We start from the raw sequence: 14,783 nt of genomic DNA on the forward strand, positions 1-14,783 counted from the left end.
GGAAACACAAATGGGAGCTTGTGTTGTTTGGCTTTAACAGAGAGCTTTTGAGAATGGCACCATGTGACTGCACAAATAGCAAAAACACCAATCAACCCTGCAAAGAAAGAGTTACAGAATGGGACAGGAGAGTTTTCCTCTGCCAGGCTACAGAAACTTAAGTGCTTCCTGGCAGATCCAAAACATCCAGCACAAACTCCTGTTCCTCTGAGAGGGACTGTCACCTCACATGTAAGAAGCTGCAAAGAAAGAGATGTAATTAATAATGTTTCTCCTCATCTGCCAGGTAGAATATGTCAAATGTCTCAAGGTCTGAGTGTTTGGAAGAGGCCCGAAGTCTTTACAATCTGATGCTGCTTTAGAAGTACCACTGCAGCTCAGGGTTTTTGCCTTTTAATAAGGAGGCCAGTCTTCTCCTGGGCCCTGGAAAGTCTGAGAGCCTTCAAGCTTCTGATGGTCGTGAGAAGTATAATCCAATGTGCATGTCATGCAGAAACATTCATTTTGTCAGAGGGTTCAAGCTTACATGCTACTGTCTAGAGTTCCTGGTTGCTCCTCTGCAGAGTAGTTGCAGGTTCCCCTTTATGATATTCTTTATTAATTTTCTGTTTTTATTGTGTCACATTTGATTAGTTTGGTCATTAATTTTGTTCAATTAAGATCAATGGAAGTTTCAGCATTACCTTGAATTGCAGCAGTCGCACACCTACTCTTGAAATTTATTCAACCACCCTTTTTACTAGCATTTTCCCATACTCCTATTCATTCTTGTTGAACCTCAATTAATTCTGCATTATCCTTCTTATGATTAAGTACCTAGAACTGAATGTAGCTTTTAAAGTAAAGCAGAGCTACTAATATAAATAACGGCATTTATAATTGTTCCTATATTATTATTTATCCTCCTGCATCCTTCTATTTTTTGGCTTCTCTGCCAAAGCTGCAGATCAAGAAAAGACTGTATTGATCTGCCAAAAATTCTTTGGTTAAATTGTTTCAAGATCTCATTCTTCTGACTTTACCTCATAGCCTAAGGCGGAATCTTTTTGACTCTGAATTCCTAAAAGCCCCTTAGACAGCAGCCATATGTAACATTGCTGCAACATTCGTGCAGAAGATGGACAATAGAGTTGTACAAGCTAACCACAACATTTTGAAATACCATCCCTTGTTCCATATGACTAGAGTAGAGGCTGCCAAACAAGAACAGTGTGGGAGGAGGATCTTCAAAAGCTGTTAGCTTTAGACTGAAATCCATAAAACCCAGCAGGAAGCTCTTGTAAGCGAAAGGTTCTCCATGTTTACTGCATGCTTCCAAAGACTTGCTGAACTAATGTGCTGCTGGAAAGACAGAATTTCACTTCCTGAATTCTTTCCTCTTTCAGGAAATGGCTGTGTTAAGGTCAGGTGGTTCTCAAAATTCAAGTCCAACTAGTGCTTTCCCAAGGGACAATACAAAAGAATGCTGTTTTCTGAAAAGATAAGGAAGTCTTCTTCACCAAGAACTTGACAGATATTACTTTGCAGTGGCTGCACTTCAACATCAAGGGCTTTCTCCCATCTCACAGTTTTCCACAAGCGTGAATTCCTGTCTCGTCACTCGAGTACTTTGGAGAGGAAAACCAGACTGAGTATTCAATTTATTAAGTTTCTCCAGGCACGGATATTCTTCAAGTATGACTTCCAACATTGTTCTGCTTTCTGTTGGTTCATTTTGATCTGAATAAATCAAAGTGATGTACACAGTTTTGCACCCGTGGCTAGCTTTAGAGAAGCCCAGTGCTTTGCTCAGCCCTGCTGGGATTTACTTTCGTATGCACACTTGATTTTCCTGGAAATTTGAATTTCCCTTTGTCTGATACAATTTCATGGCTGTGGCAAACCCACACAGTTCAGCATGAGGTTGGAAACTGTTGCTATCATAGTGCCAAGAGATAATTAGCTCAGCAATGTTAACACACATGCTTGGCATTCATTATCAGACAGGGTGGGAACAGAATGCAGCAAGATTTCCACCACAGTTGTCCACTGACCCTGCTGTCTGCTCTGTCCCAGCTGCCCACGCTTCCACTCTTCCTCTGCAGCCATGGCATCAGTTTGTTCAGGTATCAGGTGCCAGAAAGCACTATTAGAAACAAGTGCATCTGTTCTTCCTCCTCTTTCAGGGCACCTTTCCTTCCCTTGTCTCCCCAACACCTCTGCACTGCCCAGCTCCTCTCTTCTCTCCGTGTTGACCAGCAGAACCCTGCGGGTTGGTTTCCTGCTTTCTAGGAAGAGCAAATGGAGCTCAGGAGGATGCACATGGAAATCTCCATCCTTAAAATGAAAGCTCATTGACAAGGCCAGCAGAGGTGATATTGGAATGCCTGTGTTTCAAAAGTTCTGTGTTGAAAAGCCATTGTTTTCCATGTTTGGTGCATTTGACCAAGGAAGAGTGAAGGGAGTTGTCTAAATCAGAAGACAGCTTTGCACACAGGGTGTCTGATTAGCTTGCAAATACTTCATTATTGACAACGTAAAACAGTGTAAAATGCTTTGTGCCTCAGAAGTGGTTGAAATCCACCTTCTTGGAAGCCATACCTGTGGGGTTTATGGACTCTGGCCACAAATCTTTCCTTCCAAACAGCTCCTTTTAGCCCTTGATCATAATGTTAAAAATCCCAAGAGAGGCCTGACACAGTAACTGTTATTAGTTATCATTTGTTTGTCTCTTTATGACCTTTTTCTCTGAGAAAATGGCTGCCCATTACTTGGTGGACATTTCAGATGACAGTGCAATTTCCTAGACAGACTTGATGTTGTAACAGTTACCTGAAAGAATAATTTCTGTACAGTTCTGCCTATCTGGATGATGTTTTATACAGCAGAAAGGAAGGAGATGATTCATACAAAAGAAAAAAAACCAAAAACCCACAAAAACCCACAAAAAAACCACCAAAAAACAAAAGCATCCTCACTATTAAAAAAACCCCAATCCAAAAACCCCTAGCCTGACATATGTCCTCAAGAAGATATTTGATATTATTTCTATTGGGACTGTAATAGGTTTGGTTAATCCTTGTATTTCATATTATGTAAACATCTATTATTATTACACAATACATTTTCTAATACATCCCAATTAAGCAGTCTCTCAAGGGAATAAAAAGAACTCTTTTTTACTTGGAAGTACAACAAGCAAGCCAGATTGAAAGTCATATTATAAATCTCAAAGCAACAATATTTTTTAAAAACAGCAAAAAACAAACCTTCCCTGGCTCGGGAGCAACAGCAAATATGTTAATATATAACAGCAAGTATGTTACTGTGTATGGGAGAAAAAAAAAAGGAGAATAAACTCAATGCTTCTGTAAAAGTTATGTGGAAGATAGATTTTAAAAAACACACAGTAGTTCCAGAAATTCCAAAGCTAGTTTACTGGGCAAATCTGAAATGCCACTGAAAACCTTTGAAAACCCAGGTCTAACTGCTTGTGTCTGAGATGCTGGACAGTAAATTCATTTGGAAAGTCAATGGTATGTCCTAATTTTTGAGGCTGGTGTGCACCTACAGGTCTTACCCACTTTATCTTGGATAAAGAAATGATGCTTGCAATTTAACTCTTCCACATCTTTGGCCACAGAAGCAATGACTGCCAGTAAATTCTGAGCCTAATTTTATCAATATTTTTGAACAAAATGTACAGAACTGGAAGAGACTCATAATATCTCAAATAAACCAATCCATTTACATGCGTTTGACTATCTTAACCCTATAGAAACAAATACTTACTTCTGATAGAAGGGAGAGAATTTCAAAGTGAAGAGGGAAGAATGAAAATGCAGAAATGGAAATCACTCTGGCTTGTGTGATGGAAAACATGTTCATTGCATGTCAAGGAGGTCAGTCTAGTTAGCATCAGTATGTGAAACATTTGGAACAATTGCAAATCCTGTACCACTACCTGTAGGGCTGAGGCAAAACAGAAGTGAATAAAACCTCTAGTAGTAAATCCACTGCCATTTTATTTGCAGTGCACCTTCTTTAAATTCCAAGCAGATACAAACAAACTGCATGCTAGTTCTCTCTGTAGGAATATTGGTTTTGGAGTGGGATCAGCAGTATTCCCTAATCCCCATTTTTATTAGTAGTCCACAGAAAAATTTCAAAGTGACAGTTATAAAGTACTGAACCCCACTACATCAGCAGAAAGCACATCAACACACCAAGCAGCAATTCTTCCCATAAAGCCACACTGCTTTATGTAGGAGACATTTCCTATTCAGGCAGCCCCTTAGAGAACTGGACAGCATTTGGGATAATTCCCAAATATCAAAGAATACAAAGTAGGCAGAAGTTAAAGAAGACAGTCAGCCAAAATATTTCTCTTTCTTTAACGCTGAGAAAGAATCCTTTGAAAAGTGCCAGGGCAGAATCTGTCCATCCTGATTATTTTGAATAATCCTTTGTTCCACCGAGCCTACCCATTGAAATGAAACTGGAAATACTAAGAATCTCCATTAACTCTGTTGGGCTGAGGGGAATAAATATGAGAAGAAAGAATGAAAATCATGTTATAAACTTTAAAATAACCCCAAACAAACAAACAAACAAACAAGAAATGAATGAACCAAAGATAAATATGTTACAGGGTAAAATAAAATGAAAATCTTCTTTCTTTTCATTTTTTTCTTTTTTCCACTTCCTGTATAACAGCAGAGGGCTGTTTTTCCACTAAGAAATGCCTCTTTACAATAAGCATGTCCAAACCCGATTAGAAAACTGTTTTTCCCAACATCATTTGGCTTTAGCTGAATTGCTATGGTTTCCCACCCTTCCTATGAATCAGCACTCCTTTTCCATCATCCATCACTTTCCACACAGTCTGCACTGTTCTGTCTACCCTGGGCCTAAAAGAAATAATGCACTGGCTATACATCTGCCTTCTTTGAGGTCCTTTACACCCACTAATGAATGTACATCTAAAAAAGCAACAAGATGTACTTTTCTTACTTTGGAGAAATTAGGACATGTTGAATATAAAAATATTTTCTCAGAGCTATGCAAAATATTTTAATGTTTAAATATTTACATATCACAATAGAACTCACAGGTTCCAAACAAGTATCAGAGATCCTTAGCATGGGGCTCTATATAATGCAGCCAAAACACAAAGTGGAACACCCTAGAATAACAAGCAACAGAAGGATGGAATAGGAAGAGTAAAAAAAAAAAAAAAAAAAAAAAAAGAAAAAAAGAAGAAACAAAAAGAAAATAAAAACTTATGGAAGAATAATTGGAAGCTTAGTGAGTTGTGAACCTTGTTCTTATTATTTTGCAGTACTCTGTCCCTACCAAAGTAGCACAGAGATAGAAACAAAGGTATGGAGTGGATTTTTGGCATCTGTGAGTCTGGTCCACAAATTATAGTTAAATGAGAGAAGCAATTCAGAGGACAGGACAAACTGAAGCAGAAGCTTCAGAAAAAAGGACAAAAGAGATTAAACTTTTTAATGGAAAGGAGAGGAAGTAGAAACAGCAGAACAGGTGATTTTTCCTTGTAAAATTCATCAGTGCTACTGCCTGGGTGAAACTCTTTCACCCTTCACAGGCTCAGCCAACCATAATGAGGACACGGGCTCAGTCTGTGAAGACACCAGAAGCAGAAATGTTTAGTATAGCACGGACTGATTCTCTAAAAGGCTGAAACAAAATCTAGAACAAACTTGGGTCTTGTTTTAGCTGAGTGCTGACTGCTGCTCCCTGAGAAGATCAGACAGGAGCCCCAGATTGCATCCTGCAAACTTCAGTGGGCAAGAAAATCAGGACTGTTGTGGTAAACTCAGCCAAGTGTGGGACAGGTTAGACCAAAATGAGAATAATAGGGGAGCTGTACTACAGGGGAAGATTTCAAAGAAAAGAACAGCCAATATGCCACCAGGCATCTGTACTGCTGAGGGCAGAAAGAGAGATAAAAGCTGTAGGTCAGCTTCTACAGAAGTAACAAATGGCAGTAGTTAGAATAAAAGAAAATAGAAGGCATAAAGAGATAAATAAACTCTCTGTAAAAATGAAGTCAGGCTTGGCATTCAGACGTCATTGCTGAAGGCCATGCTACTGACAAAGGCCACTGATAGGCATCTTTTTAAATTTATCCATTTCAAGTTTTGAAATCACCGTTAAAAACACTGTAACAAAAACCAAGAAACAAAAAACCAAACAAACAAAACAAAACAAAAAAAACCCCAACAAAACAAACAAACAAACAAAAAACCAAACCAGAGCAGTGTATTTTCCTTCCCCTGAACTATACGATCCTTACCAGCCACACTTGGGTACTGAATCCAGCTCTGGGCTCCCCAGCCTAAGAGAGACACGGAACTACTGGAGACGGTCCAGCAAAGGGTCACAAATACACACTGGAGCATTCTCATGAGGAAAGTCCAAGAGACCTGAGGCCATCCCACCTAGAGAAGGGAATTTTCATGGGGACCTAATCAATATCAATATGCAAGAATATCTGAAGGAATGGTGCAAATAAGATGGAGCCAGGCACTTTTCAGTTGTACCCAGTGACAGGACCAGAGGCAGTAGACACAAACTGAAACAGGGAGGTTTTTTACCCTCTGGACACAAGAAAACTCTTTTCACTGTGATTGTAACAGCAATGGCACAGGTATCCCAGAGAAGCCCTCTGGAGCGGCCCTCTTTGGAGATATTCCTATCTAGAAAAATCCTGGGTAACCTGCTTAGGCAGGGGGGCTGGACCAAGATGACCTCCAGTGGTTCCTTTCAGCCCCAACCATTCTGTAATTCTCTTTTACAATAATGAATCAGTTAATAACTTTCATTTTACAGAAGAAACAGTAATGTTCTAAGAAACTGCCCTCAGTAACTGGATGTTACTGACACAGGTTGCCTTTAGACTCTTTAGTACTGAAAACAGAGACAAAAGGACATGTTCAAAGGGGATGGAAGAACTTACATTAAATACCTACCCCCACAGCTCACTGGAATTTTTAGTTCATATATATTTTCACATGGCAACTGTGATCTCTTTGCTTTTACTACATGTTGCAAAGAATATCATAAAGGCTTTTGAAGGGTTAATAGTTGGTTAGCAGATACTTTAGGGTATGTTACCAACATGAGCAGCATGAGTAATAGATGTTTATGGAAATGTCAGTGGGAAATGTTACACACAATTATAAGCAACCTGTTGACTTCTTAGAACTTAAACAAGGTATCAAATTATAATTTAATTATAACATAATTATTAACTTTAAACAAACTATTTCTGTACACATTCTTAATACTGTTCATGACTACCTTTTCATACCAATAGCAGAAAGAAACTTTCATTTCTATTGATATCCTCTACTTACTTCATACAAGAGATTTAAAAGAAGTATTTCTAACCAGAAAGGTGAATTCCCAAACTGAAAGACTTCTTTTATTTCCCAGACCTGGTAACATTATACTTCCAGAGCATCTCCAAACCAAACACAACATCCTCGAAAAGTGAAACAGGAAGTAGCAACTGTCTGTTACAACTAAGGACAAAATTAAAGTACTGTGTTAGGTGTTTCTCAAATATCTTCTGCTTGTCCTTAAAAAGATATGTTAATTTAGCATGACAGCATTGAGGACTGCTAGGATTTTCATGATGCTTCATTGTATTTGAAAAGTATAATAAGATGGAAAAGTGTTTAACCTTTCTCTTTGGAGAACATAGATCTTATTGTCAGCTTTGGAAGCAATAAAGCTATGATTTATTCAGTGAGCTTGATTGGTAGTGACAGAATACAGGAATCCTTGGGGTTGGCCTCATAGATATTGTGTGAGATTTAAGGGAAAATGATTTCTAAACTAAACTAAATCAAACGGTTAACTAGTCATCAGTTAACTGATAGCCAGGTACATAGGGGAGAGGGGAGACATAGACAGATTTTATGCACAGAATCTAAATAGAATAAAGCTGATCCAGGCATTGTTTTGTATGCTATCACTTCGTTCTTTCCTGATAAGCAGGATAGCTGGGACAATTCCCTCAAAACCTAGGAAAATAGGAATGCTTCTTTTCTTCAGATGTTCATTGTAGAGGGAGGTACACGGGGAGAGATACAGATGCTTATACGCACTCACACACAGAAACTCACTGAGAAAATATGTGATGTAGTGGTGTGATAGAAAAACTTGAATTCATATGCTACTCCCACGTGGCAGACACCAGCAAAGTGGCCGTAACATTCCAAACACATGTACACAGACTCCTTATTCCACACAAGTCTCATTATGAGTTCTGCATATGCCATCTATTTACAGTTCATCTATTTTAAAGAATTTCAAGCAGTTACAGCCATTATGTGTTCCTCTGCCTAATCATCAAGGGCCTTTGATACTATCAGTTCAGATACATTCACTGCAGCCAGGCAAAAATATGTGTCCAACAGGTTTTAGAAATCTCTGACTTCTTGACATCTTGCTCATAGGTAATGGTGTGAACATACCAAAAGCAGTATCTTTGCTGCTGACAGGATCTAAATCATATGCAGTGTACCGGTGTGTGGTGTACACTTCCAGTACCTGGCAGACATCTCTGCCTTTAGGATTTTGGATTTTTGTTCTGTTACTAGGCAAGGAGCAGGTTTTGCCTATCCTGGGCCTCAGTGAGCTTTGGTGGGAGAGAAAAGGGATTAGAAAGAAACTGCAGTTGAAGTTACTGGGAGGGAAATAGTCTGGGTAGATTTTAATTAGAAATGTTAAATGGAATTCTTTGTCTAGACTTGCAGCTCATCACTGCGGCCATTAGAAGAGAGGGATACAACCTATTCCTCTATTTCTGCATCTCCCAATTGTCCCTCCCCACAATCAAATCAGGAAAGTATGGATTAAAATCTCTCTGGTTTCTGTGTCAGTTGCCACAACATTCCCTGGCAGCCCTGTGGAAGAGTAGCTGTGAAAGCTTTGTTCAACCCTGCATGTCAAAGTGCCTCTTTTGGGCCACTTGGAGGGCAGATGCAGAACTCATGTGCCCACCCCTCCTCTGGCTGTTCCTGGAGCACTGCCCCTGTGAGTGCCCAGAACAGGGAGAGTCCTCAGGGGATTGCAGTGCAGCACACAAGGAAACCTCTATTAAGCTCACTCCAAGGCAGATTTTGCCAGACACTTTAAACTTGGACACAAAATTTGCCTGAAACACATTTCTCTGATCTTGAGAGATCATGCTGCAAGTTCTCTTCAGAGGCAAAAACTACAGCTTTTCTGGGTAACAGCTAAGACTTTCCAGCAAAAAAAAAGAAAAAAAGAAAAAAGCCAAAGAATTAATTCCTCCCTAATTTAATTAAACATTTTAGCTGTGGCTTAAATATAAGGAAAATGTAATAAAAACTTCAGGCTGAGACAAACTGCTGTCGAAAGTGTTGGCTGGAAGCATTAAAATGTGGCAAAGTTGCACACAGCTGAGTATTGGCTGAGTATTGGTTGCTGTACTTGCTGTGTCTGTTTATGACACCACTGCCATGCAGTGTTCTGTACATTGCAGGTAATTTAAATAACTCCTTGCTCCGTGCCCATGCAATGTCAGTTTTTGGAGGCCCCACAGAGCAGCTCTACTTTTCTAAGTGTTGTGCAATGGCAATGTGGGCACCTGAAGCCTTTCCAGTCCTGAAATCTCTTAACAACAGTTCCCATGGAGCAAATATGTTACTGAAAGTGGAAGGCTGTTTAAAATTTTCCAGAGACTGACAATCTGGCCTATATCAGCTAGGCAGCAACCTTGAAAACATGTGGATTTCCACTGAAGTAGAGATCTGACCTGTGAAAGTGCATTTTTAACACTTAAAATTCCTGAAAGTGACAGGATGGTTAAAAGCATGTCAAAACAATTTAAGGAAGAGACCAACCAAACATCAGAGACTCACTGTAATTATTTCAACTTAGGCACTATAAATCTAGGAAGTTAATAAGTAGGTTTTAATTTAAAATAAGTAAGCTGAGTTGTTGAAATGCCCTCACCAACAGCAGAGAAACTGATTGCTTTTACTGAAACTGTGCCATGGTAATGCAGGGATGATTAATGTATAATAGATACTGTGAGTTGAGATCCGAATACAGTTACTGTAAATGATACATTAGATTAAAATAAAATTATAATTTTGCCCTGTTTTGGCACTGGAGCTTTCAATGGAGTTGAATACAAAGAATATTTGAAGAAGATGAGTAATATTTTTTTTCTGGCTAAAAAGGTACTGATGCTTAACATAACATCTAGAAGAGAATCCAATTTTAAATTAGTTTCATCAGATAAATATGTTCATGTATTTGTTTGAATTTCATGTAAAATTCATTATTTGCCCAGTCAATGCTGTAATTCCAAAGAAGCTGTATATAGTCTTCCTCCTTAGTGAAGAGAACAAACTACTGTTAACTGTACAAACTCACCTTAGAGAAGAACCAAAACTTTTGTAAAATTTGAAAAAGGCAATAAACCATCACATGAAAAAAATTCACCCTCTCTTGTCTCTATCAGACCTTATCAAAGTTTCCAAGACATATAAGCAAACTAAAAAACTGGGAACTGGAATGGGAAGGGAAATTCAATGTTGAAAAAGTAACATATGCAGTAGGAATAATTTGTATTTTTACTAGGCTTTAAAGCTGCTATTTAATCCTAAAAAAAAGCTAGGCTGTTCCCCCAACCCAAGAAAAGTACATTTACAAAAATTTAAAGATAATTAAGAAAACCTACTCTAAAAATGCTACTTCAGAGGTGGTTCTTCACAGAGGACTATATGCCAAAGATGGATGCCCCTGGGAATTAACTAGGTGTAAAGAAATGTCTCTTTAAGGAGAGTCAAACATTCATGTTATTAATTTTAGAAAATAAAAATGCAGGATCTGCAATGAAAAAGGTACCCACAGCGTCCAAATGTGCTGTAAAGGGAAGAAAATCTTCATGCACAAGAATTGAAATCTAAATATGGAAAATTGAAAGCTGATCATGAGAAAAGCCTTCCCATCCTACACATTTCCTTGTGAAACTCCTTGCTACAAAGTGTTGTTAGAATCAGTAACTCAGAAGCATTCAAAGTAAGATATGGATATGGAAAATGCCCAGGGTTTTATACCATATCAACAGTATAGTGTTTTAGAAGGGATATAGGCCTGACTATCTGATCATTTCCTTATCTCCCTGTGAAATATAAAATAAAAGCTGCTGTTGAAGGAAAATACAGGCCTGAATGGACCAATCATCAGATTCAACACCACAAGACAGTGCCCACACTGCCACTGCTTCCCTGCTGCCAGCAGCCTTTCTTAAAAAACATTTTCTAAAGAACAGTAACCCTCTCACCATTCACATATTCAAATATACCTTACATATGAGATTTCTCATATTGATATCTTGGATTTTGGACATGCAGGCAGCCGATCTGTAATCATCTGTCATCTAAAGCATGAGTGTAATGGGATGATGCCATGGTTTTCCTAAAGTGCATTGCAATCACAAATCTGTTTCTTAAAGCAAGAAGAGACCATTAGATAATGTAGTGTTGATTTATTACACAGGTAGATAGCATCAGAAGGAGCCTGTTTTGCAGTCCAGTTGCCTTTTTTGATTCAGACAACTGTTTCACATGTTCACAGAAGAGATTAGCATATTTGGATACTGGCTTGTGTGAGTTACAAGCAGGTTTGGACAGTTCCTTTCTCTTTGATATGTGTATGGTCCAAGGCTATCCTGAAAATAATAATCTTGCTTAACAAAATATATTTCAAACTGAAAGAAGGGAAATACAGCTTAGATATAGGGAAGAAATTCTTTGCTGTGAGAGAGGTGAGACACTGGAACAGGTTGTCCAGAGAAGCTGTGGATGGCTTATCCCTGACAATGTTCAAGGGCATTAAGCAACCTGGTCTAGTGGGAGGTGTTCCTGCCCACATCAGGGGGATTGGAACTCGATGATTTTTAGGGTCCATTTCAACCAAAACCCTTCTATATTTCTATGACATCGACATCTGGGCATTGCTTGTGATGAAACATTTAACAGAGCTTTCAATGTTATATGTGAAAGAAACTTAAATGACTAATAAAATAGACCCTTGCCTATAAAATTGGAAACTTAGGTTCAGTTCCCTGCTTTAAGTGGTATGAGATTTCTTAACTGAAGCTCAGAGTTATGCCAATCTGTTCATCTAATCTTCAAGAAGTTGGCCTCCAAGCATGGATTCCCTGAAATGTTTAGACTAACTCCAAGACAAATAACCAGCCTATCAGTGATGGGCTTCTACCAGTCCCTTACTTTGAAGCCAATACATGCACAGAACTGTAAAAGTGGGACCTCTGGGACAAGCAAATTCAGAGAGCACAACTGTGCTGTCTGGAAGAAGAGACATTGCAGGTTGCCTGCCACAACCTCGTTGCCACAGTACCTCCCTTTGAACCCTTTGTGTTGGTGTACCCAGGGTGAGAATGAATCAGCACTGCGGCATCAACAACATACCACTTCCCCTATTAGGAACACCTGTTGATAATTTAACAGCCTGAACAACAGCTGAAAAATGAGTCCCAGTGCTGGCAGCCAGCACATGTATTCAACAGTAAATCTTTCCTCTTCAGCAGTTATTCAAGGCACTTGCTCCTACACTCTTGTTTACAATGGCTTAGCTCTGTTGGTATTTGTGTGTGGAGAGAACACAAGAAAAGAAAAGTAGGCAGTGTATTATCTCCTGAGGTAAGAGAAGGCTGCCTGCCTCTGTGGCACATCAAAACTAGAATTAATCACATGTATGTGTAAAAAAACCCCAAAATTAAAACCAAAACAAACCCAACACAACTTTTAGAAAAACTGTTCCCATTAAAAAGAGCAAAACATCGTCAATAGATATCTTACATGGAGGACAGAACTGAGAGGCAAAGCCAGATACCTCCCACCAGAAGGAAAACGAGAGAGCGGATCTAATCTTCTATCCCAGAGGAGAGAGAAGTAGACCTGCCTCTTTCACCATGGCCTTGGATGGAAAGCATTGAAAGGTTTCACTTCAATTCAAAGGTGAAATGAGAACATATATGAAACAATCAGTTCCTTAGTGCTGTGGACATCCTGTTTATCAGTTTGCTATCTCACCACTGACAGATGAGCAGGGGACTGAAAGGCACCTGAACAATCCAACCTAGTTGCAGCCCTTCACCAAGATCCTTGCAGCTGTGTCCAAGAGTAATAAAAATGTTGTCCAGATATAATATCTATGTTGAGGTTGCTGTTGTGGCTCTAAGCACGTTAAGTTAAATCTAACCAGATTTAATCTCTGACAATTCTAGACTAATATCCAGCTGTAACATTTCACCAGAGCATATTTTTGTGATCTGAAGAAGGGAAATTTAATGTACTGATAGCAGTGTCATGGAGGGAGAGAACACTGACACAAATAGACAGCAATAATGGGTGTGTATCATGGCAAAAGTTGTTTGTGGTTTCCTGTGTCAGGAGGGAATCATTGCTCCTCTTTTGGAAGCCATACTATTTCAAAGTAAAACTTCATCATGGCAATTACAGTCAGCATTAAGAAGGTCTGAACAATCTCTGACATATAGCTGAATTTAGAAACAGAGCACTAAAATAACATTCTGCCTAAATGGCTGACAACGCTAGAAAACATTGTCTATTCTATTCATGCAGTGAAATTGAAAATAAACAATAATATTCATAAAAGAATACTTGAAACACTTTTCAAAGCTTTATAAAAGTCACAGTCCCAGCTCTCTCATATAAATCTCAATGAATTGAAGGGAAATGCTAAGAAGAAAATACTTCAGGGAAAGTTTTGCTCCAACTATTGTGATACCTTCAGATATATCCCTCTTCTTTAACTTCTCTTGATAGAAACTTTTACATCCTATATTCAGAGTATGGGCTCTTGGAGTGTAGACTGGTGAATTTCCTCATTCCCACACACATTTGGACTCTCTCTTTAACTGTTTGTTCTAATGAAGAACAAGGACAAATTTCATAGAATCACAGAATGGTTTGGGTTGAAAGAGACTTTAAAGATCATCTAGTTCCAACAGCCCTGCCATGGGCAGGGACATCTTTCAGCAGTCCAGGTTGCTCAGAGCCTCATCCAATTTGGCTGTGAACACTTCCAGGAATGGGACATCCACAATTTATCTGGGCAATCTGAAAGAATTTCTTCCCAACCTCTAGTCTAAATCTACTCTCTTTCTCTTTAAAGCCATTTCCCCTGTCCTGTCACTGCATGCCCTTGTAAGTAGTCACTCTCCATCTTTCCTGTAGGCTCCCTTCAGGTGCTAGAAGGGTAATTAGATCACCAGAAGCCTTCTCTTCTCCATCCTGAGCAACCCAAATTCTTCTTAGCCTTTCCTCATAGGAGAGGTCCTCCAGCCCTCTAATCATCTTGGTGGCCTTCTCTGGACTCACTCCAACAGATCCATGTCCTTCCTGTGCTGAGACCCCAGAGCTGATGCAGCACTGCAGGTGGGGTCTCACCAGAGCAGAGAGGCAGAATCCCCTCCCTTGCCCTGCTGCTTTGGATATATTTGGCTTTCTGGGCTGTGAGTGCACATGGCTGGGTTGTGTTCAACCTCTCACCCACCAGCAGCCCCAAGCCCTTCTGGGCAGGGCTGCTCTCCATCCCCCAGCCTGTGCTGATACCAGGAGTTGCCCTGACTCAGGTGCAGCACCTTGCACTGGAAACCTCCCATACTGCCACAAAAAATATAGTTCTCATTCTTTGGCCAGCTTTCCTTGTAAAACAAATTCAGCTTAAAATCAGGTCCAAGA

The 14,783-nt window shown here is 39.4% G+C and overlaps 1 long non-coding RNA gene across 2 annotated transcripts in view; it reads left to right on the top strand.

The window, feature by feature from the left end:
- The window catches only part of LOC108449108, a 48,240-nt gene that overhangs the window by 18,060 nt on the left and 15,397 nt on the right, over window positions 1-14,783 (top strand). The window contains exon 4 of one of the 2 annotated variants that reach the window (XR_001865229.1): window positions 1,386-5,168. The exons of the other annotated variant lie outside the window; for it this stretch is intronic. This is a non-coding gene — a long non-coding RNA (uncharacterized LOC108449108). Of the gene's footprint in view, window positions 1-1,385; window positions 5,169-14,783 lie in introns of those variants that run through there. 2 annotated transcript variants of the gene reach the window in all.

Source organism: Corvus brachyrhynchos, unplaced genomic scaffold, assembly GCF_000691975.1.
Source record: "Corvus brachyrhynchos isolate BGI_N302 unplaced genomic scaffold, ASM69197v1 scaffold229, whole genome shotgun sequence".
NCBI classification, from domain to species: domain Eukaryota; kingdom Metazoa; phylum Chordata; class Aves; order Passeriformes; family Corvidae; genus Corvus; species Corvus brachyrhynchos.